Source organism: Suncus etruscus, chromosome 17 (assembly GCF_024139225.1).
Source record: "Suncus etruscus isolate mSunEtr1 chromosome 17, mSunEtr1.pri.cur, whole genome shotgun sequence".
Classification (NCBI taxonomy): domain Eukaryota; kingdom Metazoa; phylum Chordata; class Mammalia; order Eulipotyphla; family Soricidae; genus Suncus; species Suncus etruscus.
The window spans coordinates 74311140-74317654 of record NC_064864.1 but is presented as its reverse complement, the minus strand read 5'-3'; the positions used below and the strand labels follow the sequence as shown (position 1 = coordinate 74317654).

The following is a 6515-nucleotide window of genomic DNA, read 5'->3' as shown; positions in this document are numbered from 1 at the left end:
ACTGCACATAAGCAAGAGAGAAAATAGTCTCAGAGACTCCAATTTTGCTCTAGATCCATACAGCTTCTCACACTGGCAGGTTCAGGGGACCATATGGGATGCCAGGATTCGAACCACCGACATTCTGCATGAAAGGCAAATGCCTTACCTCCATGCTATCTCTCCGGCCCCAGTTTTTTTTAATGGTATGAAAATAATGCTCAAATTTGTTTCTTTGCAAAGTACAACAGCTTCTTGTTAACAGAAGCTTTATTGGTAAACACTATTTAATCTTCAAAACTTTCATTTTAGCCATCTAGTGCTAGGGTTGATACCTGTTCTCCAGCTACCTGATAGTTTCTTCTTTCTTTTTCTTTTGAATAATTTTATTTAAACACCAGGTACATTATATAGTGTTTTTTATTGCAGTTACAATGTTGTTCACAATTGTCAGTCATACGTATAATGTACAACATCATTTATAGTACACATTTCCTACCACCAATTACAGCAGTAACTGCAGCAGTGACTTGTTCATTGTCCCACACTTCATCTTATTGTACATCCTGCCCAGAACACAGTTTTTTTTTTAAAATATATAAAACCTTTATTTAAGCACCATGATTACAAGCATGATTGTAGTTGGCTGATGGTTTCTTAATAATAAATACTGGAGAATTCCAATTAGAAAAAGAGGTTTCAATGTGACCCAGCCTCAACTGTTCATCAACAAAGTTTCTAAGTGCCTCTAATTTTGGGCTGTGGATGGGTCACTGCGGAATCCAGATTGGAACATTGGATTTCCATCCAATCGGAATGGGTTCTGGGAACTTTAACCCAGTGGCCCCAATTAAAAAGGTGAAACCTCTGAAATTAAAATACTGAGAGGTGTTTTGGCGAGGGACATGATATTCTGCGTCCTATTGCTTATGCAAATCACGTTCCCAAAGGTTCAGAAAGACTGGAACTACATCAAGTATGAATATCACCAGGCAGTGCCCAAGACGGGGCTGGTTCCCAGCTGTCGGACCGGCAGGCGTTCGTGGGGTTCCCAGGTGTGTTTTCCAGCGAGCCCTGACGCGCTGCCCCTGATGGAGCCTGCCTCTGCCCGGTCGGGGCTCGGTGGGGGCCACAGTGGAGTAGTGTCGGGTGTTTGGGGGGCACGAGTACCCGGTCTTGCCTCTCTGCTCCCGCAACGTTTGGCAGTGTTCTGTGGGGGCGGCTGGGCATGCAGTGTGTGCTAGTTCTCCGGGAGAGCCATTGCCTAATCGGTGTCAGGATGGAGCGACCTCATTGTGCCGCCCAGGGGCCGGTGTTGCTGGTCTCCCCTAGCCCCCTCTGGTGCCTTCTCGGTCCTCCAGGCCGCATCTGGTCCTGTCTTCTTCCCTCCGTGTGTGCTCTACTTTCCCCTACCTGGCTGATGATGGCAGCAAAAGAAATTGTTCTCTGGCTTCCCTAGATGATAGACAGTATACAGGGGACAGTCCATACTTTCTTCTTCAGTGTCCCTCACAAACACATCAACAGATGCTAGCATGTCTCTGAAGCAAAACCCACATTTGTTTTTGTGATTCTGTTCTTTGTTTTCATTGTCAGGTGAAAATTGTCAGAACTTCTGCACCCCTATCAAAGCACGTTTATCTCAACCTGGGCAGATAGGCCTGAAGGCCTGGAGAAACGACAGTCGGACCATGCACTTTCTTAACAAACAGCAGGCAGGAACCCATCCTGAGGAGGTCAAGCGCTTCATATTGGGAATGAAAGCTTATGTCACTCAAACTCAAAAGAGGGCTGTTTACATTTCTGTGTTTACTCAGTGAGTAAATGCTGCTGAGTTGATGTGATAGTGAAACTGAGAACACCAACAGTGAATTAGACTAAATTCACTAAAACAGTACTATGTGACCTGGCCTGAGAATACAAAACGAGGACCAATTTGACCTGATTCTAGTGACACAGCTAGGTGCCTTTCTTGGCAGATTGGGACTCTCTTTACTTTTATGAGAATGTTTATCCTATCCAGAGAGAAAGAATTGGTCTGGCCAGCATGGACCCAGACCAGGCCCAATTTTCTTCTAAAGTGAGGATCACTAGAGGGGAGTGAGGGCCTAGCTGGTAGGGAGCCAAATGAGTGATGGAAAAATATGAGGAAAGGGGCCAAAGAGATAGCACAGGGTAGGCCATTCGCCTTGCACTCAGCCAACCTGGATGGACCCCGGTTCAAATCCTGGCATTCCATATGGTCCCTAATGTGTGCCAGGAACAATTTCTGAGCACAGAGCCAGACAGTGGCAAGGAAGTCTCTAACGAGATTGTCTTCATAATTCTTCCCAGGCTGTAAGTAGTATATGCCTATTGTCAGCAAAAAGTGAAATTTGAATGATTCCTCCTATATTTTCCCATACTTTCTATCATGGAGCAAGGATGGAGAGTACCAGGGACAGGACACAATAATTTCTTCTTTTTTTTTTCTTTTTCTTCTGTTATTTTTTTTTATTTAAACACCTTGATTACATACATGATTGTGTTTGGGTTTCAGTCATGTAAAGAACACCCATCACTAGTGCAACATTCCTATCACCAATGTCCCAAGTCTTCCTCCTCCCCACCCGACCCCTGCCTGTACTCTAAACAGGCTCTCCATTTCCCTCATACATTCTCATTATTAGGACAGTTCAAAATGTAGTTATTTCTCTAACTAAATTCATCACTCTTTGTGGTGAGCTTCCTGAAGTGAGCTGGAACTTCCAGCTCTTTTCTCTTTTGTGTCTGAAAATTATTATTGCAAGAATGTCTTTCATTTTTCTTAAAACCCATAGATGAGTGAGACAATTCTGCGTTTCTCTCTCTCTCTCTCTCTCTCTCTCTGACTTATTTCACTCAGCATAATAGATTCCATGTACATCCATGTATAGGAAAATTTCATGACTTCATCTCTCCTGACAGCTGCATAATATTCCATTGTGTATATGTACCACAGTTTCTTTAGCCATTCGTCTGTTGAAGGGCATCTTGGTTGTTTTCAGAGTCTTGCTATGGTAAATAGTGCTGCAATGAATATAGGTGTAAGGAAGGGGTTTTTGTATTGTATTTTTGTGTTCCTAGGGTATATTCCTAGGAGTGGTATAGCTGGATCGTATGGGAGCTCGATTTCCAGTTTTTGGAGGAATCTCCATATCACTTTTCATAAAGGTTGAACTAGACGGCATTCCCACCAGCAGTGGATAAGAGTTCCTTTCTCTCCACATCCCCGACAACACTGAGGACACAATAATTTCTCTGTATTTATTTGCTTACTTTCCTTGCATGGCACAGTTGGATTTGGAGATGCATTGGCAGAGATACAAGCAAAAATGTAGGAGCCAAGAGTTTAGAGTCTTTGCTCTAAAGAACTCTTAAGTCTTTGCTCTAAGAACTTCTCTGTGAATGACATTTGTTTATCTCAAGACCCACTTGAATCATCCTCCTGACAAGTGACTCGTATTCAATATGACTTCTCATAGAAATCCCTCCATTCTTGGATACTTGTGATATTCTATATTACTATACTTATGTTAATACTTGAAAAGATTTTGTTAAAATAATTTTAAAATATTGAATATGCATATTTGATTTTTCAAGAAATGATAACATTTTTAAATATATACTTATTTTAATTGATGGGTCATCCAAGAAATGTTCAGTGGTCCCATTCAAGAGCCAGGGCTACACCATGCCATGTATACCAGAGATCAAACAATGCCAGTTGCATAACAGCCCAAATGCCACTGTGTCATTCAAGCTTTCTCAAGTCTAACAGAAAAGACACTTGTGATTTTACTGAAAGAAATAGCTCAATAATTTACTTTTTTGGGGGGGGGTCACACCCAGTGGCGCTCAGGGTTACTCCTGGCTCTGTGCTCAGAAATAGCTCCTCGCAGGCATGGGTGACCGTATGGGATGCCCAGATTCGAACCACCATCCATCCTGGATCGGCTGCTTGCAAGGCAAATGCCTTGCTGCTGTGCTATCTCTCTGGCCTCTGATTTACAATTTTTAAAGGTAATTGACCTGATGTAAATCTCTAGAAAGAAAGGATGCTCTGAAACTCCCTGACTTGATGTTACCTGAACAAAGAGACTCTTGAAACTGTTTTTGTTTTCTGGGGTTTTATTTGGGGAGGGTGGTTTGGGCCACACCTGGTGATGCTCAGGAGTTACTCCTGACTATGAACTCAGAAATCTCTCCTGGCTTGGGGGTCCATAAGGGATGCTGGGGAATCGAACTGCAGTCTATCCTAAGTTAACGCTTGTGCCACCAGTCCAGCCCCTTGAAACTTTTTTGAAGAAGAAATGGATTGGGAAACATCTGGTGGTGTTCGTGACCTATTCTTTGTTGTAAGAATTTCATTTTAGGGCCCGGAGAGATAGCACAGCGGTGTTTGCCTTGCAAGCAGCCGATCCAGGACCAAAGGTGGTTGGTTCGAATCCCGGTGTCCCATATGGTCCCCCGTGCCTGCCAGGAGGTATTTCTGAGCAGACAGCCAGGAGTAACCCCTGAGCAATGCTGGGTGTGGCCCAAAAACCAAAAAGAAAAAAGAAAAAAAAAGAATTTCATTTTAATATTAATATTTGGAAAATAAATATTCAATGCTATCATGGAAGATTAAGTTTATATGACTCAAACTGGGAAGGCAGAGAAAATCCTCAGTGGTTGACAATGTCAAGTAAACGTTCAAATCAGAAAATGTTCATGCTTATCACAATAACCTCAGCTGACTTCTCTGCCCTTCTACATAAACAGATATTCCCCATGCCTTCTAAAAATGTGGCATTATTGGATATTATTTTTCTTAAATAACTTTGAGTATAATGTGTCATGGGGTCTCTATGCAGACAAACCAGTTATCTGATCATTTTTTTGATAATGCAGTACCGCCTAACATTCTTTGAGGCTGAGATGGCATTTGACAAGCTAGCCTACTAGCAGCATCTCTGTTCTCGTAGGTATATTTTACTTACTAAGCCTTGGTACAGAGACATATCTGGTGGTCTCTTGGCCTGAGATAATGTTAGTAGATATTAGAAATGATATAATATCTTATATTAACTTTGGCAAATAAAATGTAGTCCTAGAGATAAGAATGGGCTTCCTGGCCATAATCCCAAATTACATCTCTGATGTTTGCTAGAAATTACATTTAATAGTCAATCTTTTAAAAATCCAAAGTGATTTAACAATTGAAAGGTGTCTATGTTCAAAGTGTTGAGGCTGTCTATTCATCTCCTTCTTTTTTCTTTTTCGTTTCAAATCTGAACCATGGATTTTCAAATTATGTTCTCTTTAGAGCAGATTTCTTTTGTAACCTTGATTTGTTTATTTTCTTTGAATACTCAATAAGTTTGTTCCTGCTCAAGACATTTAAATGTGTTTAGCAAAGGCCAAATGACAATTTTTCTCAGTATGAGACCCAAATAATTAAATTGCACCCTAGAATGCATTCAGATTTACTACTTTGGGACTACTGTTTGCAGTGTTTAGGGGTTATTCCTGGCTTGTGCTCAGAAATCACTTATGGCATGTTAAGTATACAGAGGCTTTCATAATATTTTTCTTTGATATTTGTTTCCTTTCCTGCTTTCCCACCTACGACCTTCCAGGCGGGGCGCTGTTCAGATCCGAATAAATAGGAGATGAGCTGGGAAGTCAGGGTCTCTTCTGCAGTTGACTAACGGGCTCTTGGTTTTTGGAGATGTTGACAAAGAATTCTGTGTCTGAACTTCTCTCCTTTTTTCCCTTCCTGTCTGTGTGGATTATTTGCTGCAGATAGATACTACCAGAATCGCTTCACCTTCCTGGGGGACAGGGGAATGGGAATCGCTTTCCCGTTCTGGGAGCTCTTTGGGGATTGAGCTTCGACCAATCTACGAGAGAACGTGACTCTTCATCTGGCGCCTGGACACGCTGCACCCCAACCCTCAACAACTGTAAGTGAAATGTTTTCTTGGAAATTTCCCTTGGCTCTCTTCAGATGGCTTATGTGGTTAATTATGTGGATAATACCACCTTGTCTCAAATAGATTGGTTTGGCATTATGGAAAGTTTTCATGGTAGGTTGGCTATGGTTCGCATTGCAAACAAAAGTATCTAATTACATAGATGCCTCTCCTGTCCTATATATATCCTTAATCGGTTCTGGAATTTCAATTTTGGAAAATATTGTCCTGGTGAGCTTATTGATTGGCTGGTATTTGAGAGATAGAAAGATTAGGAATAGTAAGTCTACTACCACTACAGAAAATAAGGGTCTTTATCCAATGAAGACTCGGGCCCCAGTGCAGGCTGGTAAATTAACCTTCACTACAAAAAAATAAAGGCCATTACCCTGCTAACACCAAGGCTCAAAACAAAAATTTTGAAACACACAACCCTACTCCTAAACTGACCACTACTAAACAACTGCTAGTACTAAGTCCACAGGTGAACCCTGATTCTAATGATAGACTTGACATGCATACCAGTGCTGAAGCAGAGGATAAATCACCAAACCTACTGTC

At 41.7% G+C, this 6515-nt stretch overlaps 1 pseudogene; it reads left to right on the top strand.

Annotated features, from left to right (window-relative positions):
* Window positions 1-795: 795 nt before the first annotated feature.
* LOC126033509 (cortexin-3-like) lies at window positions 796-1684 on the top strand (annotated as a pseudogene).
* Window positions 1685-6515: the final 4831 nt, after the last annotated feature.